Source organism: Melospiza georgiana, chromosome 8, assembly GCF_028018845.1.
Source record: "Melospiza georgiana isolate bMelGeo1 chromosome 8, bMelGeo1.pri, whole genome shotgun sequence".
Lineage (NCBI taxonomy): Eukaryota > Metazoa > Chordata > Aves > Passeriformes > Passerellidae > Melospiza > Melospiza georgiana.
This window is the reverse complement of record NC_080437.1, coordinates 7,901,114-7,927,592: the sequence shown is the minus strand read 5'-3', so window position 1 is coordinate 7,927,592 and position 26,479 is coordinate 7,901,114. Positions and strand designations below refer to the sequence as shown.

General features: G+C 44.0%; 1 long non-coding RNA gene across 1 annotated transcript in view; it reads right to left on the bottom strand.

Moving 5' to 3' along the window:
• LOC131086583 (uncharacterized) overlaps positions 1–26,479 on the bottom strand; it is a 49,743-nt gene that overhangs the window by 22,055 nt on the left and 1,209 nt on the right. The window contains exons 2-4 of the long non-coding RNA XR_009114769.1: positions 25,736–25,843; positions 24,109–25,099; positions 19,952–20,048 (exon numbers count right to left, since the gene is read on the bottom strand). This is a non-coding gene — a long non-coding RNA (uncharacterized LOC131086583). The remainder of the gene's footprint in view (positions 1–19,951; positions 20,049–24,108; positions 25,100–25,735; positions 25,844–26,479) is intronic.

Here is a 26,479-nt window from a genome sequence, read left to right as displayed (position 1 = left end):
GATTATTGTGGTGTTTTACTACTGATATTGGGATTTTACATGCCAGTGCTGGACTGTTCAGGTCCTGCTGCTCATGAAGCTTGGGCTTTTGGATGCATTAAGAGGGAGCTGCTGAGTCCTGACCATTTCCAGCCATTCCTTGCCAAAATAAATGGCAGCAAGATCAATATTGCTTGGCTTGACACTCATGAGCTATGTTCAGGCTGTATTTTGCTGTTTGGGCTTGGGACTGAGGATAGAAAAACACAAACAGGTAGAAGAAAAGTGACCACAGCCTTTCAAGGCACCACAAGCCAGGAGGCAAGACAGATGAGACTGTCAGTATCTTGGACAGCAGGTTTGGACTTTAAAACTTTTTAGAGTGCTTGCAGAAGTGCTCTGGGAGGGGGGAAAATTCAATAAAAAAACTGAAAGATGCTTCTGTCAGACAGGAAGAGCCAGGTTCACAGCTAAGGGAGGAAAATAACCCGTCCAGGCAGCAGCAATCCAGAGAAGGACCTGAAGGTGGATGGGTCACCAGGGAAACCAGGAGTCAGCTGCACCATGGTGTTACAGACTCAAACACAGCACTGGCATCAACAGACTGAGCTAGAAGCCTCCAGTGCTCATGAAGTCACACATCCAGTGCACACAGCCCTGCTCCCAGGCCCCATCTCCCTCATGCCTGCTTCCAGGACTAGGCACTGCACCTGACAAAATATGAGAATGACTGGAAAGAATACAGGGGACAAGAAAAATGTTGGGACAGTTTTCTGGCCTTTCAACCACGGAAAAGAAGGAAGATTATGAGATTACTTCTCTCAAGAAATGGAAACTGGGGAACTTGTGAAAACAGTTATGGATATATGAAGTTTGCCTTGGAAGAAAGAAATAATCTACTTTCTAATGGCCATAATATTCAGAGGAGTGTAGGAAGTGATGAGTTTATTGCACAGCTGAGAAGATGTGGTTCAGGCATGAGAAAACCTCTGAAAGGTGAAGGGGGAGAAGAACAGCTAGAGCTTGCATTGGGAAAATGTGAAGTTTCTAGCATCCAGGAAAAGCATCCTTCAGAACTGAGAGGTAGTGCTGATCCTGCCTTTGGCCAAGAGCTTTTACAGGCCTGCCTACCTCCACAACAACACAGGCATGGTCTTTCCTGGCCTCTGGTGAGCCATGCCACTCTGGAATGTTATACTCACAGAAACAGGGAATCAACTGGAACACTGCAAAGAGTTCCAGCACATACTGGGAACACCAAACTTTCTTCCATGAGGAGAATAATATACAGAACAAGGGCATAAAAACTCAAGGACAGGAAATAGTGCTTTTACAAAAGTAGCATTTGCCTGCATGGTCAGCCTACAAGTTTTTACAGCAAGTTGTCATCTAATTCCATCCTGTACTGTAAATTGGAGTTGCTTGTTTAGCAATCACAACAGCTTATCTCCTCCAAGAATGGGGTAATCATGGAGTGACATGCAGCAGCTGGAAACAGCCCTGATACAGATGGGGCTGTGCTCACCCTGTCCCCATGAAGACACACAATTAACAGACACTGGACACCTATGGCTGGAGAGAAACTTTTAAAAGTATCTTCTGTCAAGAGATTTAACTTCCTTCTAAAAATATTTTCTAGGCATAGCAAAAATACACATATATTACTTTTAAAAAGTTGCCACACCACAACTAGACATGTAAATAAAAAGCCACTTGCCTTATATTGATGAAATGCCCCACAAAAAGTGGGAGACCTGCTGCTGTTTGAGAAGGAAAAGGAAAGGAGAGTCCATTTTTTTGTTGGCATTCAAGTCATTTGGAGCCTCTTTGGATCTTGGCCTTAAAACATCAACTCCTCCTTCCACTTTTGGTAGGACATGTACACTAGGAGGAGAACCCAGCTGAGACTCAACATCAGCAGTAGCCCCAGGAGATAGCTCTTGGCTCTCAGAGCAGCCTTTTCTCTGCACACCTGCCCAGCATTTACCAGGGACAGGCATTCCCAGTACAGACAGACTTTCACAGCAGCACAAGGCTCCTGCTTTGGTTTTGATCTAAAGGTCTTTACCCCTTTCCCATGCAGACGTCTTTTAAATATCACCTGAGCTTGCACTTGCCAAAAGAATAAACATAGCATTGTTTTCATTCATTTTTCAGCTGTGAAGCACTTAGTTCAGAATCGTTTGCATAATGATTTAGCAAGAGGTAAATGTCAGCAGCAGGAGAAATACTGAACACATTAAACACATGTCTTATTGTCTTGCACAGAGACATTTACCTTAATAAAATTCTGTGTTGTGTTGAACAAAAAAGAGCTGAATCACAACCTCTTACAGTGTTATCTTCTACAGTTCCCTAAACAGTTTGTTTTCCTACAGTGTGAGCTGTGAGAAAGCTAGAAATGGTTGAATCACTATTCTGCACTCATCTGGGTTGAAAGCAGGACAGGGAGTGACACTGGTGACTGACAGCAGTCAGCACACCAGGATCCACTGCTGTGCATCAGCTTTAGTGACCATCTGCCCCTATGTCTTAGACCAGTGCCCCTCCTTACATGGGCAACCTGTTACACCCTCTTCAGATTAGAATAGTCTACATGTTAGAAGTTATTTAGAGAGTATCACAAGACATGGAAATCCATGGCACTTGGCCCTTTGTGTCACTATAAGAGATACAGACTTGCATTAAAAAAAAACAAAACAAACAACAAAAACCAAAACTAACCAACGAAAAATACAAACAAAAAAAACATCCAGTGTGTCACCAAGACAGCAAGGAGGTGTAGCCAGCAGCAATGGGCATGCCTGGTCCACTGCTTTTGTTAGTTCCATTTGGCCCTTAAGAAATCGTTCTGTCTGCAGTATGTGTGGTTTTAACCCTTTTCTAAAAAAGCATAAATGCTTTGTATTTGCCAAATGAAAAAGCACTAACATAACAAAGCTGTGTTAATATTAGAAGGAGTTGTGCATCACTGGTTCACATTGAATGGATATCAGCATTATGTTCACTGGTGCTAGGATACCATGGTGATGGGCCCTGAAGAATTACCAAAAATAGATTAAATGCATGTGGCAAGTGATAATAAGCACAAAATGTTTTCCATACAGTAAAAATACCTCAGAAAAGCAGAATAACACATTCTATAAAACAGCTCAAAGAATCAACAATGTCCAGGCAGAATACTTGTCTATCTGAATGCACAGTCAGAGCTGAACTCCTAAGCCCAAAATTGCCAAGAAACCAAATTTGGCAATAGTGACTGCACCTAGAGAAATTCAGACCAAGGAGACTGGCACAGAATCTGCTGTTGCTAGCAAAAATGTATGAAAGGAGCTGAAAGGTTTGTATTTAAAGTAAGAGACATTAATCACTGGGTAACACCTACCACAGTGACTGCGTCTTCCCAAGCTGTTGGAGTCTCATCCCTTTTTGGATTGAGTCAATCACAATATTAAAAATGTCATTCTTTGAAGCTGTTCAGAGCCAGGCTGCTTGTTCGCTGCTGTATAAAACAAATCACTCGAAAGCGTCTCCCTGACGCTGCCCACTGATTCAGCAGGGGGCTCACACACAGAACTGAAGACACGTGTGAGCACCAGAGCTCTTGTGTGGCAATGACAGCACACAGGGCTCCCCACTTTCTCATTAACAACCACTGTGCTGCATTACCACTAAGTGGGTGACATCAAAGGCACGAGAAATGTCTGGGATGGCACTGCTACTTGCTCACAACTGTCAGCAGCACTTGGCTCAAACCATCCCTCGTGGAGAAATATGCACAGCAAAGTCATTTGTTTATGAAAACAACAGCTACCTAAAGCCATATTGAAAATTCATTAACTGGGATGATCTACCAAGGAGACTTGCTGTAGTAGACACATATAAATATTTAGGTTGCTGCTCCAGATGTTAAGCCACCCTCAACCCAAAGTGACAAGGCTTTCTGAAGAAAAAATCTCTATGCTTTAGAGCTTAGAAGGGCTCCCACCAAAGGCAGCAGGTACCAGAAAGCAACTGGGAAGGAATATCCCACTGCATAGCAACATACCAAAGGTATTTAGGGGAAAGCACATGCTGGAAGAAAAGATACCAAAGGCAGGCATTTGAGAAAGAACATGACACAAATTTCCATGGCTTTGAAACACTGGAGCTAATTCAAAATCCTCAGTGCCCATCAGCCAGTGCAGATCTTTCAAGTGAGACAACAGCAGCAGAGTCCTCCCAAGCTTGGCAGGATTTTTCAACATGCAGGGGCAACAGAGATATCTAATTGCAAAGTCTGTTACTAGGTGACACACCAAGTCCTGACAAACTATAATGGGTGGTATTTTGATATATCAGTCTATGCAGCAAACTGCGCAAAAAAATCCACTTTCACTGATTCCACCCTCTGCTTTTTCGATGACTGAGACAGGGCCCCCAGAATATACGTGCCAAGAGAAATCCTCTGGAGACCAGAAGGTAAAGGATTCAAAACTTCAGAGTCCTTGTATTTTCTGTAGGAAGTGAAGAAACATGAGAAATGCTAAGAAATTATCATAGAATCATTTATGTGGGAAAACACTTTAAGACCACTGAGTCCAGCCATTAGTCCATGCCTGCCAAGCCCACCACTAAAACATGTCCCTAAGCACCACATCTAGAAATCTTTTAATTAGCTCCAGGGATTGCAACTCCCTCATTTCCCTGGGTAGCCTGTTCCAGTTTCTTGGGAATAAATTTTTCATAATACCTGATCTAAACCTTCCTGGTACAACTTGAGGCCATTTCCTCTTGTCCTATTGCTCGTTGTTTGGGAGAAGTGACACACACACTCCCAGACACACCACCCTGGCTCCAATCACCTTCCAGGTACTTGTAGAGAGCCATAAGGTCCCCTTGAGTCTCCTTTTCTTCAGGCTGAACACCCCCAGCTCCCTCAGGCTCTCCTCATCTCCTGTGTGCTCCAGACCCTTCCCCAGCTCCATTGCCCTTCTCTGGACACACTCCAGCCCCTCAATGTCTTTCTTGTAGTGAGGGCCCAGAGCTGAGCACAGGATTTGAGGTGCCTCACCAGTGCTGAGCACAGGGGGTCAATCAGTGCCCAGGTCCTGCTGGCCACACTGCTTCTGATACAAGCCAGGATGCCATTGTCTTTCTTGGCCACCTGGGCACACTCTGGCTCATGTTGAGCTGCTGGCAACCAGCACACCCAGGCCCTTTTCTGTGGGGACACTCAGCAGCCATTCTTCCCCCAGCCTGTAACAAGGCATGGGATTGTTGTGACCTTAGGGCAAGACCCAGTTCTTCACCTTGCTAAGCCTCACACAATTGACCTCAGGACCATCAATCCAGCCTGCTCAGATCTCTGTGAAGAACTTTCTACCCTCAAGCACAACAACACTCCCATCCAACTTGGTGTCATCTGCAAACTCACTGAGAGTGTCCTTGATTGCCTCATCCAGATCACTAATAAAGATTCTTCTTCCAAAATTATTTCCACCTCCTGCTACAGGACAAGAGACTGAAGGATGTGTAGAAAAACCAAAGCCCTCCCAATATCCAGGGAATCACTTGGGAAATCAATTTTTCCTGGTAAAAATGTGATTTATATGTGTTCTTGGAGCATGAAAAGACTGGAAGTATAAGCATCTCCACTCTCCATGCAAGACAGACCTGTGCTTAAGCACTTCAGCTCTTAGCCAGAAGAAACAGGTTTTACTTGCTTTTTAAGCAATTTCAACCCAAAATTTGATTGGGATAACACAGCAAAACTTCTGTAGATCCCACTTGGTCCTGAGCATATGGTGTCTCTCTCACCAGCTTTCAGATCTCAAAGACACCAAGGAAGATGAGCAATACCAATGTGAGATCTTAGACCTTGTGGCCACCAGAGAGCTGCTGAGGCTCAAAGGACCCCTTACAAGAGCAAAGGCCCACTGTGACAGTGGCCTTACTGGGGAAAAAGTGCAGTCTGGATTCCTTTGAGCCTGGGCCATGCTACAGAAACTCCTGGGTGACCTCTTAAAGCAGTTTCACCATCCCTTGATAGTATAAGAATAGTAGAATGAAGGAAGGATCTATAGCAGCAATAAAGATTATACCAGAAATATATGTACTGTATTAAAGACAAGACATGAGCAAAGGGGTAGAGATTTGAGTTTTCTGTTCATCTCCATTTCAGCTATAATAAAAACCACAGAATAAAGTACAAAACACTGGTTGATGTAGCACCCACTTACAAGGCTTTTGTGCCTCCAAGTTACCTTTGTGTGCTGCCATGCTAAAGGTTGGGTCACAGAATCAATGCTTTTGTAAAACAGCAACTGCAAAGTCGAGTGCAAGCACCCAACACTTTGTGAGAGAATCATCCTCAGAGAACCTTAAGGGGCCATGCCAAGCAACTGGGATTCCAAACGACCAGAAGTCATGGAAAGACATTGGATAGATGGTAACCATAGCACAGAGCTACAGAAACACACAGACACCTTTATGATAAGATCTCAAAGGGATGTCTGACTTCTGCTTTATAATTCCACAGTGCTTGGGCCTAATATGCTCCACACAGTGCTTGAGAAAGCAGACCTGTCATTTTCCTGATCACAAAATACTGTTCTGAAACGACAGGACTCATTTCACTTTCTCATTACCTTCAGGAATATAAAAGACTTCACATGTAAATGATGGTGTTCGATATGAGAATTGAATTTGGAGAAGTAATACAAGGAAAAAAATTTCTGAAATCAGCATATAGCACTCACACTACTTAGCAAACCCAAAATTTCAAGCCAGGTAAAAAAGAGCTTTGCAGTAGAGGACTTAGATCACTAAATTGGCTGTTATTTATCAGCCAGACCTGATATGCTCACTTTCAGTATCTGATGTCTCCCAAGAGCTCTCTAGGACTCTCCCTTGACTGGTCTAGCTGTATTTAGATCTGAGAGGCTTCAGGGTCTTGATAATTGTTCCTTATCAAATTGTTCCTTATCAAAAGGAAGGACCCACACTGACAGGACTTGGTTTTGAAGAAGTACCTGGAAAAGAGGAGCTATCAAGCAAAAGGCTTGCATGGGTAATTCTGCTACCAACTTTCCAGAAGCAGCTTCTCTGTTGGGCAGTGCAACTTAACCACGACCTAAACTTTCAGAAGGTTTCTATTCCTTCTAGCATACCAGATCCCTCAACACATGTACTTCTCATGCAGGTGAGGAGAGTCTCCAGCCGGGAAGGGTGGGCGTTGCTGCGGAGGCCGCAGAGCCCCCGGGCTGGCGAGGCTGGGCAGGAGCTGCCGGCGGCTCCCCCGGCCGCGGGGCCGAGAGAGGGCGCTGGAGCCTCAGGCAGCGGCGGGGCCGGCGCTCCGCTGGAGGATGCCCGGGATGCCCGTCTGAAAGGTGCCCGGGGCCGGGCAGGTGCACTCACAGCTCCGGGTGACAGCCCTCTGGAAACCATGGGAAACGGGAAGACGGGAAGTCTTTTTTTTTTTTTTTTTTTTTTTAGTATGTACACAAGCGTCTTTCAGGGCTTTGAAGGGCTGAATTCTCATAGGAAATTGCACATATTGGAAAAAAGGAAAAGAAAAGGATAAAACAACATTGACGATACATAGGACAAGAAAGTAAAAAAGAAAAGCAATTTTCAAAGCAGTCGTTCACCATGTGTTTATATCTAGTCTAGAGACATTGAAAACAGCTCCAAACAATTCTCTTACTCCTTCTAGAGGAGAGCTGCTGGCCAGCTCTGCCTGCTCACAGCCTCTCCCTTCAGCCACGAGCAATCAGAGAAGGCACCAACAGCCACCACAGCTCAGGGACAGCACACCCCAAACAGCAACGGGAACATCCATACAGAGACAAGGAAAACACTCCAGAAGTAGAGATTTCATAAAAGAATCACCTTTTCTATTGTGTTGGCCTCTTCATTTTCAAATAAAGCATATCCAACTAGTTTATATTTCATAGCACTGAAAACATTCCTTGCTCCTCATCTAAGTACTTATTCTAGACTTCCCTTCAGCACAGCTAAAAACCAACTCAATGGAGTTCTGCAAGCTAAAGAGAAGTCTGGTCCCTGTGCACAAGTATCACTTGTTCTTCATATTTCCACATGAAAAGCAGTTTGTTCTGCTCTGCTGTCTATTTTGCCATTAGGTGTTCTCCTGAATGTAGATCACAAACACATGAATACACCTCATATTGGCAAATACTGCACAACTGATCTGAGGGCCAATTTCAGTATCCTATAATAATTATTTCTACATTTTTTTCCCCACAAACATCCTCAGATCACAGCCTAAACAAAATACTGTGATGACTTCCAAGTAATTTTGGCTTGAAATACATTGCTGATGTGATTAAAAAAAAAAAATAAAAAATCAAGGTTAATTATATAATTAATCAAGCTTCTGTCCACAAAACAGAACATGTAGAACAAAAATTACAGACTGATGTTGAATGTTCCCCAAGGTGAACCTCAGCACCTGAAGTCTCACTCATCTTCTGATTCTCCAGACCAAGACATAAAAGACCTAGGCTGGTTCCAGATTAGGCACAGTGCAGAGTTTTGTTCAGTAGAACCATGGACTTTACCAAATTTTATATGTCCCACTGGAAAAGTGGAGGACTGACTCAGTGGATTGTCCCCTCACATTTTTGGTCTGATACACATTTCTAATTCATTGTGTCCATGAGCATGAGGACTCCCAGAAACAGAGGCTGCAAGAGCATGGTCATCTGACAGCTGTCAGTAGATTGAAACACCCTGAGCTCCAGTTTGGTCTCAGCTGTACACCTCATCTACCAGGGCAGTATTTGGGGTATCTACAGCAAGTAACAGACAAGCTGCACATCTGAAATCATTAATGAGCTTCACATGTCCTGAAGAGGTCCCCTCAGAGCAACCTACTCCACATAGCAGAAGTTTCTACTGAGCTCAGATACTTTCCCAGCCTGGGGCCTGCTGTGCTTAGACAGAAATTGAAAGGATCATACAAAGCTGAAGGTAGCCTTGAGCAGACTAAAATATTTTTCACTTAATTTTGGCCCCTGTCTGTAGTCAGTCTCCCAGATTCACACCTCCTGAATACATGCAGCAGAGCCATGATTATTACTGCAAGGCTTCAGAAGCAAGGTAAGTTTTCCAGTAAAGATGGCTCCTAATTCATATCCTAAAGAAGAGTTAAATTCAGCAGAAAGGAAACTACACAACTCAAAGTATTAAAAACTTTTGCAGTCTAGAAGGTTGGCTCAGGACCATCACTTGCAAATTCAAAGGACTTGTTAAATGTGGAAGTTCCCAGGGTGCTGTTCAGAGGTGTGGGATTAGAGCTCTCCAGAAGAGAAGAAAAGAGTCAGTACTACACAGTACTGGAAAATCTGGGAGTTAAATAGATGTTAGTACATCAGGACTCTGGAGTCTTTTTCTTAAATTTGACAAGTAGGTAATTTTGCTCTGCTGTCCAGACCAAAAGGCTCCATGGGGTCAGAAGGCACGGTGAGGACTACACAGTCAGGACAATTCCTTCAGTAGGGGGGGTCAAGGACCATCCCTTTGGTGTGATGAAACACCCTCCCTGCTCCTAGCTGCCCCAACCCTGAGCCAGTGCTTTCTCCTGGGCCAGCCAGAAGGCTGAAGACTGAAGGCTGCAGCAGCAGGAGGATTTCACTCTAAGCTCCAGGGAAGATCTCAGGGCTTGCTGACAACTGTCAGGAGTAAACATCAACTACTGCTTCTTAGCCTTGAGGCAGGGCAATCTTGGGATAGCAAAGCCAGGGGGCAGAATTCACAGCATTTCCACAAAAGTGGGGCTTGCCATTGGCTTACTCCATTATCACTCATTATCTCAGCTATGGAGGACCCAAAGACAAAGGTCAGGCTGCTTCCAATCTTCCAGCCAACTTTTATTCCAACCTTATTCATAGACCATTTCCAGTCCAGACTATACAAAACTCAATCCATCTCTGCTGGTAGCAGAGTTTCTTACAGCAGTGCAGGCTCAGCAAGATAACTGCAGAGGAAGGGAGGATGTTAAGAGGTTTGATCTGGAGTAGAAATGCATCACTGAGGGGAAAAAACCAGGGGAATGATCTCAGTATTTCCCAGGCATTATCAGCAGGCATAGATGCTACCAGTAGGAATGAAAAGGAAAGTAAGATTTGGTCCAGGACATGTATGAAAGGGAAAACCAATGGATAAGAGGACTGAAAGGAACAGAAAATGCAGGAGAAGGTTGTTTAGGGAAAAAAAAAAAATAAAGGAGGGGGCAGTGCAAGAGGAAGGGCAAAAACCAGGACTATATCTGTCACTTGCCTCTCCCCGCCCACTCTGAGAAGCTTCAAAAGAGATCTGGAAATAGAGAGGAAAAAAAACGACAGTCAGATATTACTGTTCCAGCCACTGAGTCATGGCAGGAAACTACTGATACTGTAAACTAAGTTCTGTAAGGTCAGAGACTATTTGAGTTTTGTCAAGGCTCACTGTAAGAGGAACAAATATTTAGTGGTGAAGATTTGCCCCTTTCATAACTCTTGGGGTTACCACAGAACTATTTCATGAAGCATGTTTGAGAAAAGCTGCCTGTGTTTTATCATTTCATACAAATGCAGATATTTCTTCTCTTTCTCTCTTCCTGGATCTTTGATTTTATTGCAACAGATGCTTATTAAGAAAAGGATGTGGAGAAAGTAGAAAAAGCCACCAGTCTTTGGTGTGCTACTGGGTGCTTGGTCTACTCCAACTCTTATAATTGCTGTGCCACAGAGAAATCATTTTACTATGACCTTTTTATCCTTTCTTCAAATTAGTCACTGACAGTTGTCAACACATTTGTGGCATTTTTAGACACTGTCTACATCAGCCCAGTACACGTACTGGGTGGAATTGCTTCTACTGGAATGGCACAGCCATCCTCATTCCCACAGAAATACAACAAAGAAAAAAAAAGCTGAAACTTGCTGTTGTGCAGAGAGCTCAGCAGACTCCTCCCAGCCCTCTAGGAAAGCACCCTTACACTCCTTGCACTGCCCAGACATGTTTAGGTGGTTTTGATTTCCCACCAAGAGCTGAACAAGTAGTGCACACATGCATGCCATCCAGGCAAATTACACTTTTCAATTGACAAGCCCATTTGGAAAGATAAGATGCTACCTAGGCCCAAAGTGCTGAGGAAAATAAAACAGCAGACACAGGATTCAGAGATAACTGGGGAAGGAGCAGTACAGTATAGGACATGGATTCTTGGGTAATTGTTATCTGTGTTACTTGTTAATTAAAGCTTGTAATGACCAAGTTTTGCTTCTGTTGCCTAGGCAGACACACACAGCTTTGCTGCCACCCATCACAGTGAACGCAGCCAGGAGCTCTTGTCCCACTTCAGAGGTTAAGGCATTATGGGATGTTTGGGCATCTGCTGCAGAAACCTACTATGCCACCACTAAGCAACTTTCCAACTCAGTCATCTAAAGCTAATTGCTTCCATAAGTCCTGAGGGTCTCTCTCCAGCCCATTTGAGTCACTGTACCAAGCCTGAACCAGATCTGGTCAAGCACAGCTGAGCAGAAAGACACATTGTCAAGAACAGCCCTGTGGTAGCAATGCCTGCCAAATCAAGGAAGTCAGTCACACCAGGGAAAGACACTGGTGACGCTGGAAACTTGTCCCACTCTTCTTCCTCCAAGGAAACAGACCAAAACAGAACTTCACCTTATGAGGCTGGAGGCGTTCAAGCCAGTGATACATGGAACAAGAGGATGTCTGAAAGTTGCAGAACAACTTCCTGCACAATCTTCTTAGGAACTGGGAAGTCGTGGCTGGAGGCAATAGACCTCATGGCAGGCTACAGGAAAGCACAAACACAGGCACCTGCTGCTGACACTGAAGGGCCCTGAGGGTGGAACCCCTCCACCCTTTCCTGACAGTAGCTTTAAAGGCTGATTAATAGCTTTGCTGTTTTAAGTAATAAAAGAATTTGTGATGCTACAGAAACTAGCCAGATTCTATCTATGGTGCATCACCATAACACATAACGTGTCTGAACCTCAAAACATACCTCTCAGAGACCACTGGCCAAAAAGAAAATCTATTCCCCTTTTGTTTGGGCTTACAGGTACTGGTAAACTTGATGACATGACAATGATTTCCAGCAGGGGAGCAATATTTGTCTCAGTTTCCATGCCAAAAACAGCCATGGAAAAGGGCAAATAATACAATGACTAAGCATCAGAGGGTGGAGACTAATTAGCAACAGATCAGGAGCAGGCAGTGGTCTCTGGAAGAAGGTGCTTTCATCAACAGAGCACAATTTTACTCATCACCAGAGGTTTCCATGAAACAAATGCTACAGCTGCCTCAAACTGACCAAAAAACTTGGGTGGTTTTTTGTTTGATTATTTGAAAAGTAGTGCCTCTGTTTGGGACCTTCTCTATTCTTTAATCCTGGTAGAGTGGGACCCCACCTCCAACAACCAAAAGCTCACTGTACAGCACCAGCACTTATCAGGCAGTGCCTCTCCATCAGCCCTATCAGTTCACTGCAAGCAGATAAGAAAAATATTAAGATTATGAGGACAGAATCATCCTTTCACTCAATCAGTGTAGATACACTACAAGGTTGTTTCAGCAGTTGCTCTTTTCAAGACATGCTATTCTCCTCTGTGATTTCAGGCAAGCAATAGACTCACAGCACATGACTTTTCAGTGGTACAAAACTACTACAAAAACATTTTATCCAGTTAGTTATCACATTACCCCATCAGCAAGGTGGATTTTATTCCTGCTTTAACAAACTTGCCATCATTTTGGGTTTATCTGAAAGGTAGACTGTGAATACACTGAAAGATAATTCTGGTCCAACAAATTTAGTTGTTTTTTCTAGGAATATATTGGGAAATGATGGCAAAACTAAGATTTGAATCTGGGTCTCCTAGTGCTCCTACTATTCCTAGTGGACTCACTGGATTGCCTCCTAGTAAGTTTTCTCTTCTAAAAAATCTATTGCTTACTTAAGGAAGCTTAAATGCTCAAAAGCCCCAAAATTGATTTGTTTATTTTTTAACTAAATCAGCAAGTCCATTTTTCAGGAGTTGATGTATGCCCATTCATATTGAGAAAGGCCTTGATAATTAGCATTTATCTTGAGCTAAGCAGAGCTGAAGGATGGCACTGACATGAATTTTAAAGTCCCCATTCCTCAGGAAGTAGAGTGTGGCTCTTCCTGCCATTCTCAGCTTGGCTGGAACTGCAGGAGAGCCAGTCAGGCTGCCCTATCAACCAAGAGAGTTTGGGCTGTGTGCCAAGCACCCATCTCCCTGCTGGCACAGGTGCCTCCCTGATCTCACATAGGCTGGCACACTGGAGGATTTCCCTCCTGAAATAACAGAGACTACCTAAGCACTCCTGTTTAAAAAAAATACAATAAACATGGGCAAAGGCATGCCCTATAAAATATTCTGAAGGGTTTTAACAATCACTTTGCTGTTTGGTGACCAGGAGTTTGTCAGGCAAAGGTGATAGACACCACCCACTCAGCCCAGCTGAGGTCTGAACCAAGCCATCAGTATGACACAGTGACAGGGCCCTCTGGCTCTCTCTTGCCTTGCTGGTCTGTCATTGCATACCTTTAATGCAGCAGGAACCCTGGCATCCCAAAAATCCTCCTCTCCTAGGCAACAAACTGATTGACCATCTCAATCATTTCTTTGGGTTTTTTTTTTCATTCATTCTCATAACTGGCAGTTGCATCTACTAGGTTCTCTATTTCTGCAGCTTATGATTTTTTCAAGCAGATAAAGGGATTTAGGAACTTAAACCTCCCTGCAGCAGCAGATGGGCAGATTTTTACCAAAATCAGCCAGGCTAGAAAAGGCACATTAAGCACTTGCTCTGACACAGCACTTGTTCTGTCACAGTCTGGATGACACATCTGGGTGCTCACACAAGATGAGAAGGTGTGTGGCAATCTGTGGTAGGATGAAAATAGAGATGAGTGGGGACAGATGCCTTGATTTATTTTGAAAACACCACCCATGGTCAGTTAAACTTGTTTCCTGGGCAGCCTGGCCATGCATGGAGCAGCCCACTGTGTCACACTGCTCTGCAGCCTGGAAGGATGTGCCACAACAGCACCTGAGAGCAGTGGCACAAGCAGAAGGCAGCAGTCCCATACACAGGACATGTCCTACCTCTCTCCTGAGAGGGCACAGCTGGTGAGAAGTACCTAAGATGAGATGTCCATGCTGCATTGCCAGACCTGTGTCCTTCAGAGAGGCCTGACAGAATTCACAAATGTCCCCACTGGTGGCCTCAGCCTCTTGTTTGGTGTATAAAATCTTCCAGCCTAACTCCTGAACATCACCTCAGATAGAGGAGAACACATCCCCCAGTCTCAAAGCTCATTCCACTCCTGTGACAGCTGCAGAAGTTACTATGGAGAAAAACAGCTCAGTATGAGAAAGTACTGCAGGAAATCTCTCTCTACAGTTTATCATTAGAAACAAGGAGGAATGCAAGAGGCCAATCTGCTTTCTTGGGTCTCTCAGTGGCCTCCCACATCCCACCACTGCTGCAGCCCCTGTGCCTCCAAACTGCTCACTGATCTTTGCTGGATATTCTAGGAGCCTCCAACCAATGGGTACAGCTGACTTACACAGATATATTTCAGTTATGTATAAAAAGCCAAATTCATTACACATTGAAGCATGGCAGTTTTAACCTAACACTTTTAGGCTTTTCCCTACTTCTGCTGGCAAGACCACTGTATTTTCTCATACATGTGAGGAAGCTTTCCCAAATAGTATCACAGGGAAAAACACCCTATGTACATCATTCTCTGTAGGATGCCCAAATCACCAAGCTTGCAGTGAGTGATGCAGTAGCTGGGGAGTAGCTGAGAGGGTTGAGCCTGTGCCTGCTCAGTGGGAGGCATGAGGATCTCCTCAAGGCATCAGCAGATGGCTGGGAGCTGAAGGATCTCCCTGGTGACACCCACAGGAAACAGCTGGCACAAACCTGGGCTGAGGGACACTGCCTCACAAGTTGTCCAAGACATTTTGGCCACTTCTGGGCATCTACAAGGTCTTCTCTGGGCTGAGATCGTGGCACAGGGCACTTGGGAGGCCACTGCTCCTCTGCAGCAATAGCTGAAGTTCAGACACCTCAAATGGTACTAGTCCTCTACATTTACACACTTGAATCATTCCTCTGCAAAACAAACTAAAAAGCACTGGAAGAGCAGGTAACCACAAGAACTCAAGTTATAGCTCTCCTGTCTGCATTGTGAAAATTAGACTTTAGGGTTCAATATGTGATTTTCATAATCTGATAACAATTAACAGAAAAATACCAACAGAAAGGGCAGTGACACATCCTCACTGCACTGTTTACAAATGTCATGGTCATGAGATAGTAGTCAAACAAATCAGCAGACTAAAAATAAACCACATAGGATATGTTGATAAATATTTGTTTCAAAACAGTATAGCTTTTTACATGACTAATGTGATTTAATGTGATTTCAGACTGAGAAGAAAACAACCAAAGCTGATTGCTTGCTAACTGTGTTTGGAGGAGTGACACAGGTAACAAACTACCATCAACTCTGGCATTTTATTCTCCTGGTAGGAAATGTGATTAGGTAGATCAGTCAACACCATCATTGCTTTTAACACACCAGTGAGGACTGGTGCAGGATGCAACTAGAAGGCCACAGTTACCACCTTGGAAGAGGAGCAGCCATTTGCATGCAAAAGGGCTCATCCTTCACATCTGTGTGGGCTGGTTTCATGCACCAGCCAACACAGCCTGTATCACAGAGAGGTTAGAAAATGTCTGCCTGGACCTTTAAGACAATTTTATTCCCAGTTAGATCACCATCAAACCCTTTTCACAATAGCATCTGCCACTGAACCACTGCTAATTAGTCAGTCTCTGCTCAGCGAGGGAGGAAGACGTGACAGCAAAGATGAAATTATTTTTAAAAGCGGCCCCAAAAGCCCCGATAAGGATTGCAGCAGTTTATGACCAACACCAGCCTTGTCACAGGGCAGGAGAGGGAATTTGCCTATCACTGCCTGTTGCAATCACAGCGGAAATGTCTCTCTCTTCTTCCTTCCTCTCCACCCTTGTTCAGAGAGTTAAGGTAAGATGGGAAAGCAGCTGCAGCTTCTAGGACATCCCATCTGGGGAGCCAGGACAGTGCTGGCAATGCCCCTTCACTGTGCTCTATAAGTCCCAGCTGCTTTAATGCTTTCTCCATTGATTATCACTTTTCTCTCACTATTGTGAGCAGCATGAAGAAAATTCATGGAAGATCTTGGACAGGTTGGGTGTGGCACAGTAGGGGCCACACAACAGACAGCTCTGTCAGATGTTTTACTGAAGCAAACAGTTCTGTTGTGCTGGGGGAGAGAGAGAGAGAATTGGGAGAAGTGTCTTGACTTAGGGAGAGGGATTCATAGCTCAGTGAAAGTCTGTGCAATGACTATTCTAACACAAGTTTTCATTCTGCACACCACAATCTCCAAGTGAAAAAGTAGGGCACTTCCAGGGATAAGTTTTCTAGGCCGAAAGGTAAACTCCTGAGTCCCAGGAGTGCAAGTGTTCATTAAGCTCTTGGATCTCACAGATATGGACAAATAGAGCCTGACCACTGTGGGATCTCAGCACCTCAGGACGGAGGTGCAGAGTGGCCGAGGCCACCCTTGGGGGGCTCGGGAGTCCTGGAATGTTGCCAGCAGTGTCTGGTGGCTGGACTTTGATCCTACACGGGAGACAACACCTGTATGAGGATGGGGGGGATTTCACAGGGGTGAATGGTGAAGGGATAAGTTAATTAGAGTGCAAAACACAGGGTTTAGGATTTCTGTACAGGGGGGTCTAAAGAAGTAAGATGGAGGAATTGGGGCGTGTCCTGTCCTCCTTCTTCTTCTTCTTGGCCTCCATCTTCTGTGGTGATGGTGGCACTTTGGGATTGGTCATTACTAGAAGTGCACCGGTTAATAAGGGTAGAAGGTATTGGGGAAAAATGATAAATATTGTACACGTAACTTTGGGTATAAAGATAAGTGACCGCCCTGGGGGCTCTCAGTGTGCTCATGGCTGGCTGCTGAGCAGACCTCTGTCGGGCTGAAAGAAAATCTTTTAGATAAACAATTAATAAACACCGAGACCAAAACAAGATCAGAAGTCTCTCCTCGTCCTTTGAAGCGCCGGGCTGTCCAAGGCCACCCTGGGCCTTTCCAGGCCACCTAAATAGCCGAGAAACCGAGCAAGTGGCATCCCTGAGCTATCTCCGGTCATAAATCAGCCAGGAGAAACAGAAATCAACAGACCACCTAAGCAAAAGAGCAGTTTTATTGGAATTCCTTGTCCATCATTCTCCCAAGAATATGGAGAGGGAGAGGGGATTGCACAGCTGAGTATTTCTGTAGTTCCTTGGTGAGGACAGAAGCATTCAGTCCACAAGGCTTGGAGAAAGATCTTTGAAAAGAGAAAGTGGTATGTTTCAAATGAGACACCCATCTTCTCCAGGGTGATGTACTGGCAACACCTTAAAGTAATGGGCTGCTCTGATGGTTCCTTAAAGACAGGAAAGCCTAGTAAGGGGATGGCAGATTGTGCACCTCCTCTCTTCTACCTTTTCCCAAACAATGCAGGGCTCACAGCACTGGAGGGGACTGCTGCCTGTACAGTAACCCCACACCATGGTAGCCTCATCCATAGAGCATGATGCAGGCTATATGCCCACTAAAGCATCTGCCCACTCCTGATTCCACAGGGAATAGCAGCACTAAGGATACTGCTCCAAAACCACTTCTCATTCTATCACAGACTGCAGTGACAGCAGCATTGTGTCCACCCTCCCAAATGCACTCAGCTCAGCAGTTTACCAAACACACTAGGAAAGGCTAACAAGAAGACTGTACCAACACTGACAGGCTGAATTTTAGCAAAGTTAAGAAGCAGGTTATAGAGAGAAAAGGAAATATTTTAAAGCACATATTTGTTGTACTGTCCTGTTATGCATCTGCCTAAGTTGTGCTGGTAATCAGCAAATTTCCTCTGCTATTCTCTACTTTCATGAAACTGAACCTATTTCTGGTGAAAAATAACGTATTTACCCCAACACTGTGTACATCATTCATACAGAAGAGCAGAGTATTCAGTGCAGTGGGAAAGTGTCATCTTTCAAATGCTGCAAAACCCATAAACAGACAAAAGTTACATTCAGTTGCTAAGTATTAAGAAATACACATAAAAAGGAGACTTCCTACCAAGATGGCAGAAAGCTCAAACAAAAGAAAGATGGAAAGGACAGTATGATGTGTCCTGCTATTTTTTATTATTATGGAGGGCTCTACTTACAGAGTGTGCAATAAGAACATGCTTGTATAGTAAGGTAGAGTCAACCAAAATCATCAGCAGAAAACCTATGGAAAAGGATATTTTTCCAAGTGTTTTCAGTATTTATACAAGTTCAGAAATTATCATTGGTGAGGCATTATCTCAAGAAACACTTTAACATTTGTGTTGTGTTTGTGTAGGGCAGTGCTGAAAGCTCACGGACTTTCTGAAACCTACCATAGTGTAAATGTCTGCTTCTGTCACGTTCCATTTCTCTGCAGAGGAAACTAAATCAAAAACTTAGCACTCTATGAAGAAAGGAATATGATAATCACCAGGTGGAAATTCATCATAGTTGAGAATCTAAGACATCTTCCTTCTTTTCCAAGACCTCTTTAATCCTGACCAGTCAGAGAGGACAGAGAAATATATATAGTCTAAATTGTCAACTAATCAATACACCAGATAAAAAAAGTCAACCTCTTTTCCCCCTCATTTATTTCTCCCCAAGCATCTTCTGTAATCTTTTCCTTTCCACACACCCCAACAATGTGAAAACCACGGGCTTTCCCATACTCCTGGATTAGTTGGGTTTTGTAATGGCTGCCAGTGTGAAAATCCTTCATAATATTCTAACACAAACAAATACTTTTAGCCAGTCCCCTTTGGTACATATACTTATTTTCATAATGTAAATTTAAATAGTAATTTAAATAAACTACTAATTAGTAATTTATTAATTAGTAGTTTAAATAAAAAATGTAAAAATCCTGAAAAAAGTGTTTCCTAGTAATATGTTTAAAAGCTGATAGGAGCATGCAATTCATGTTTCATGGTAATTTTTAATTACATTTTGTATGTGGTCACTTCAGACATGCTAGAAACAGAGGAATTATCCAATACATAACTTTGGCAAATATATTTACAAATATATTCCAGAGATGCTGTGAGAAGTTGACACTAAGAATAAAAGTTATCAGTTAAAGAAAGGCAGTAGATGCTAATCCTTGTGGTGGAAAAGCTATTTTCAAATGTGAACATAACCACATCCTCTTTAGTATGTACTTATCAACATTCAATACACTCTTCCTGCATCTATACAAAGTCTGAGACAACAGTTCAGAAAAGCATATAAATATTCATTTAATAGTAAAAAAAAAAAAAAGGCTCCCTCTGAAAACTAGCTATAATAATTAGACATTAAGACCCAAAAACTATGTCCATGTTTGGGCCTGGGGCAGGTCTGTGCTCTCAGAGCTGCCAGACACTGCAAAGGCTGCAGGAGGACCACCCTGTCTTTGGAACAACAAAGGGCAGGAGCTAATAATCCAAGGCCTCAGACTTCATGGGAAAGGAAAGGGAAGAGGAAGGCACACTGAGAACTTCTTTCAAGTCTAGCATCTGATAACTGTAACCCAGCTCCAATGCTTTCCTGAGTCCCTGTCCCACACCTGCTCATCCAGCCTCCTCATACCTCCAAAAGAGTCCATTCTGTCCTGTGAACCTGCAGAACACTTAGTCTATGGAAAGGACTGTGTCTGAGCACAGCACAAAACTGAATTTACTTTCCAGCACTCAACATGAGGAACAAACAACACAAGGAATAAATTGGTTCCAAATTTTTGGCTTTTCATAGTAACAGCTTAATTTCTGACCTTACCTGTAGCTACCACATAGCTTGGAGTTTACTGCAGATCCATAGCTGTCTTGCCATTTTCATCACAGAAGTAACAGGTAGGAGTGTTGGTCTCTTCTTTCTGGAAAGTAAATGAAAGACACAGGTGGTTTGTGGGTATTTATTTAACCCACATTCCAGTCATTTAACTAATGACCAGGAAAAGGAAGCAGGAAAAGGAGAAACAGAGCCATTTGTAACTCAGCTTAATGATCTCCAAGCCATCTGTCCACACCTTTGCATACACAGCAGCCATGTAAGTGTGCAATGCTGACAATAATGGTGGCCAAATCAAGAGCCCATGCCTCTACGTGGGCAAACTCTTAAAGAACTGCCCTGCTAATCCCAAATAGTTTGTTGCACTACTGAAACACCTGATGCTCGTGACTATAATGACATAGAACACACCTGACCTAATTGGGATTCAGCCTTGGTAATAGGCCTTTATCATCAGATCATCAGCACAGCAGGATATAAGAAAGCCTCCACAATTAAATGAGCAACAAAACTATTTTCCTGCTTTTCTTTCTTTTAATAGTTTCTTTATGATGCCATAAGCACTGAAATTGGTGCTATTAACATTTATTATGCATGGTTTGGTTAAAGTTTAGAATTTTGCTGTGCTAGAAGCAACAAGCTTTGTCCACTGAGGCTCCTATTTGGCTGCCACAGGCTGCAAGGCAGAGAGACACCAGGGGTCTGCAAAGCCCAGCTCTGTGCCCCGAGGTGGCTGCTCAGTGTTCAGGAATCTCTCCAGGGAGTACCATGGTGTTCCCAAGGCAGAAATACCACCTATTTTACCTATGTGCAAGTTTGGGGGTCCTTTTGCCCCCCTTCTTTAATCCAAAACCCCAGTTTGTGCTATTCTATCTCTGTTCAACCCCATAGCTCCTCAGTGAGGCCCCTGCAAAGAGAAGCATGAGGAGGGGGATTGCAAGTTCAGCCTCATCTCACAGCCTGCCTGACACAGGCACAGGGGCCAGCACCTCCCCAGCTCCTCCACAGGGCTGGGGAAAGGGGATGGCCAAAAGCACATTAAGGGAATTAATTTAGGTCTTGTTGAGACTTTAAAGTAAACACTTCCAGAAAGGAATGCAGGGGAGGGTCACAAATCTACACTGGCTGGCCTGTGCAGCCATGTCCACAAGGAAAAAGCTGCCCAGATGCACCCACATCATGATCCAAGGCATGAAGACAGCCCAGAGACACCCATGGCCTTCCCACCATTGCCTCAGCCCAGAGTCACCCACAGCCCTCCTGCCATCACCTCAGCCCACAGACACCCGCAACCCTCCAGCCACCACCTCAGCCCATAGGCACCCACAGCCCTCCGGCCATTGCCTCAGCCCAGAGAGGCCCATGGCTCTCTGGCCATTGCCTCAGCCCACAGACACCCACAGCCCTCCTGCCATCGCCTCAGCCCAGAGACACTCACGGCCCTCCAGCCATTGCCTCAGCCCAGACACCCACAGCCCTCCCACCATCATCTCAGCCCAGAGACATCCACGGCCCTCCTGCCATCACCTCAGCCCACAGTCACCTACAGCTCACCCGCCATCGCCTCAGCCTGGAGTCACCCACAGTCCACCTGCCGTCACTTCAGCCCACAGACACCCACAGCCCTCCAGCCATCGCCTCAGCCCACAGACACCCACAGCCCTCCAGCCATCGCCTCAGCCCACAGACACCCACGGCCCTCCGGCCATCGCCTCAGCCCACAGACACCCACAGCCCTCCTGCCATCACCTCAGCCAAGAGACACCCACAGCCCTCCAGCCATCGCCTCAGCCCCTCAGGACAGGAATGGCCTCCCCACAGCCCTCTGTACCAGCAGCCTCACCTGCTGGGGTGACCCAGACTGTCCCGTGAGAGAGCGGGAAAGGGGAGCCCTATGGCTGTGGGGCAGGAGGCCCAGTGCCTGCCCACTATAGCACTGCCCTTGCACTGGAACCTGTGAAGTCAGAGAATTCCCACCAATGTAGAAATTATCTTCTCTGGGAGTGTCTGAGGGAACAAAACAGTCCACGAGGTTACTGGAGGAGAGCAACTCTGCCCAGATACATAGGCCATCCTGCTAGAAATGTCTCAACTCCAACTGGACACTAACAGTGATTAAAAAAAAAAAAAATGGGATCTGCTGCTCTTCATCTGGTAGGCTCCTCCTGGCTGCATGAGCAATTAGGAGACCTCAGGAAAAAAACAATTCTAAGATGAACAGCTGCCCTTACACTGTGATGTGGTGTTTTTGCTGGTAGAGCCTGTGTGGTGCTGCAGGAAACAGTGGCAAGAAAGGGGAACTGAAAGCCTTGGAGGAGCTCTGAGAAGCCACCTTCTCCACAGCTGCTCCCTGACTGCTCCCTGCGGCCAAAACCACCCAGTTAGGGCAACTGGTGGCGGACAGGGGTTGTGTGGGCAGGGACATGTGAGGACACTGTATCGAGCAGGGAACCAGGGCACCTCCCCCTGTCCATGGCCCCATGGGGTGCCTCAGTCCATGCCTACATCCCACCCTCCCTGCTGGCACTGAGTCATCCCTCAGAGCATCCTCCCTTCAGGCTATCAGAACCCAAGGCAATGGCCAGTTTTTCTTACTGACATTCCCATCCCTAAATACATTTTCACCATGGAGACCGTCTCCCTCATTCATCTCTCATCCCAGGAGACACAACTTTGTGGGACTCCAACTCCTGCTTGTTAGCTGAAGCCAAAAGGAATAACTATCAACTAAGAATAAATACTAATTAACCTGAATCTTTCATCATATCGTGATCTGAACCAGATGCTATCTCTAACTTTAGGCTGCCTTGAGATTCAACCTCTATCTGCAGCAGGCAAAAATAAGATTCCTTCTTTTGATAAAGTCAATTGTGGGCCTCAACAAGACACATTTCTTGGCAATACTGTGCTCTTATCTTTAAATGCTGTGAACTCACAAGGGTTTGAAAGGGCTTACATTTTGAGTGCTTCCCATATGAGTTTTGTGATTGAGAATTCAAGCCAGGAAACTTCCTATGTCATGCTGGAAAAAGAGGTGCAGTGAAGACAGCTTTAACACTGCACACAAGCACTGAATAGAAACTGTCTCAGAACACCCAGCCAAAGGCTGCACAAGAGCACAGCCGAGTTTTAGTCCCCCAGTGCAGGGGACAGTGGGGTGAAAGCCATATGGTATCTTCTGTAGAGCTGGTTGAAATCAATAATGCTTTATGTTGGTTTTAGTATCACAGAAAGAATAATAGAGCAGGGTGAAACCCAAAGATTTATCTGCCAAAATGTATCAGCATTTTCAAAGCTGCTTTGTTTTGATTTTTTTCATTTGTTGGAAGTAGCTCCAATGTTTTCTAAACTACTGAAAACCACTGTTAAAAATTCCTGTAACAAAACTGTGTTTTTCATTATGACTGTTGGTACTTATGCAGACAACATACATAGAGAGAAGAAACGATACAAACCAGACTTACTGTAAAAGCCAAGACCTTTCATAAATGCAGCTGTGTTCCCTTGCAGAAAAATAGGTTATTTGGGGAAAAATATTTTTGGACTTCAAAAAACAGTGACAGGGATACCAAATAACTCTTGGCAAGAGCTGTGCAAAGCTGAACGCTGCCCAGCTCCACCTCTCAGGCACCTTCTGTGCAACAGTCTATACTGGTAACTAGGATTAGCAATTTAATCTTCACACCACTTCAGTGTGGACATGTAAATTTCAACAAGCCTGAAGATGAAATAACAAAATCAAGCCTCTACCATTTTGAGGTTGCATAAACAGTGTTTAAGAGGTTTAATCGTGGGGTTTGTTTGTACAGCATGAATATCATTGCATATAGCAGCTCAGCAAGTCCAAAGATGTGTCCAGCAGTGCCATCTCCCCAGGTGCTGGCACACCTTCCCATCCACAGACCCTCTGCTGCAGATCACCAAGAGCCTCTTGGTCTGTAAGACATTCATCTCACTTGTGAGGCCAGAATTACCCAATCCCTTGTTACATGGCAAAAGGACACTGCTTCTGTGTCCTCTGAAATAGACCTTGCTTTCCAAGAAGAAAGCCCTCAAATTTGTGCTAAAGGAACAAATGGCAGCTCCATCCATCCTCCAGGAGAGCTGAAATAGCCAAAACCACTGAGAACTAAGTACTACTTTACCTTCTCCATGAGTCCCATCACCATCTATCTCCTCTCTGTGTCTTGCAAGTGGCTGTTTCCTATGGGAGTAAGGTACAAGTGAGCAGTGAGGATCCCTGGAGGTAACCAGAAGTTACCTGATTCTTACCAAAACTGATGGGAATTACATAAACAATTTGTTTTTTGGGAACTCTGTCAAATTGAATGCCAAAATTGCTCTTAAGCCTTCTATTTAGGTTACTGGCTGACTGTGAATCTCTAAATGTACATAGTCAAGTGGAAACACCAGCCAGAGTTTCAGCCACCTGAACAGTCCCAGGTGCCCGGGTGTATTTTAGGTACTGAAAACAACCTTTAAAACTTGAGTCAAGATCCCTTTCCTTGAACTGAAGGTTTGTAATCTTTGATGAGTCCGATAACCAAATCTGCCATCATAACAAATGCACAGGCATCTCCTTTCCTGGATGTGGGTGGTTTTGATGCCTGCACTGGTTATAAGCAGCAATGTACTAAGGGAGTACAAAACCATGAAATTTAGGAAGATGAGTAATGTATGAAGTGTGGAGGCAGTGAGAGATGATCCTCATATTATGTGATTTTATTTAATAATGTATAAATAAGTATCAGCTTTCCCCAAACTGCCCCTCAGCCTAGCAATTACATGTTGGCTGATTTCTGGTTAGTGCTGTTCTTTTAGAATAACAAACTGTTCCCAAAGCCTCACATACAGAGAATTAGACAATCAAAGTACTGTGTGCGATTTTCCACTTAATTCATTCAGTTAGTTGCAATTAAAACAATACAATTCAAGGCCTTGTGTGTTTCTCTGAAAAAATACAAAACTTTACTTGTTACTATTAATATATACAACCTACAAGAAAGTGTTAACAAAGCCCCTTTGTTTTCACTGTTGTACTAGAGTAATTTTCTTATCTTTTTCTGTAGATGCCCTGGCAGTCATCAATATTTCTTTCAGTTGCTGTTCTTCAAAAGGCACACACTTTTCATTCAACTGCACAGAAAAAAAAAAAAAAAAAAAAAAAAGGAATCCAGTGGGACAAATTCCCTTGGTGAGCAGATCCACTGCAGCAGCCTGGGAGGGAATCTAGGTGAAGGTGCAGGGCTTGCACAAAGGAAATGATCAAACCTATTTAGAAGGGAAGAGACACCATTTTATCAGGCAGCAATCAATTTTCTGTTAGATTTTACCTAGATATTTTACCTAAACATTTCATATTTCTGGAAAAGTAGTGTTTCATGGTTACCAATCTCTGTTCACCCCCTTTTGTATAAATGACATACCAAGTTTTAGCATGACTATGGAACCATTCCCTTTTTTTGTTTTATGGATCTTCACTAATGAAACCTAATGACAATCAACAATCTAATTAATATTATACCAGATTTGTGGGTGCAAAAGAGAACAGAAGCTGCACCTGGCTCCACAAGAAAGTGATAAACCACTCTATTAGAGCTGCTGTGACTGTCTCCCATACCATCAAGCTCCCCCAAAACTGGGCATTATTTCCATCAGTCATGAACACAGAGTGTGCAGCGCTCAGAGAGCACAACATGTCTGCCTTCTGAGGATGCACCGTGTCTGTCCAAGTCTGAGGATGTTTCCAGATCTTCTGTGAACAAGGTATACCTCCACACCATTCTTGGCAGAAGGCTATCCTCCTGATGTGCTGGTCTTGGATATTTTAATTCAGTATTTCAGCAGTGGCTCTTGACAGAGGCTTGATTCAGCCTACTCCTGCAACAAAATAACAAAGCACTGATTTGGATCTTGTACTCTTAATTATTATTCCACCAACATAAATGAGCATTTCACTTAAGCTCAGTTCCTCAAGAAAGAACTATTGTCTGCTTTGATCAGATGGTATGAAATTTATCCAAACATTTATCGAACTATGTGAAATCTTATTGGAAGAATATGTTCTGAGATTTTGTGAATAAAGTCCCTCGGGATAAAGTAACCCCAAAATACGTGTCAGAGTATAGACTCCCAAAGCCTGGTCCAAAGGGAACTCACAGCTCATCTAGTGCTCACTTTTATTCTTTTCTTTCAGTACACAACAGCATTAAAAGGCCAGGACAAAATAAAGAACTAAAATCAGCATTTGTTTTCCAGAAAGGCACACCTCTGCCAATCCCAGTTCTAAGAAACACTGTCCAGTATTTTCCTTCCTTCCTTCCAGTTACTGTCATTCTACAAAGATGTTACACAGTGATGAATGATAAGGAAGGCAATTCACCAAACAAGGTACCTATTTCAAAGTTATTTTTATTAAAAGAAATGCTAATATCATACTCGTGGCATATGACTTTATGCTTGAAGAATTCTGCAATTTGCATATAATCTGGGTGAAAGAAATTTAGTTGAAAGACC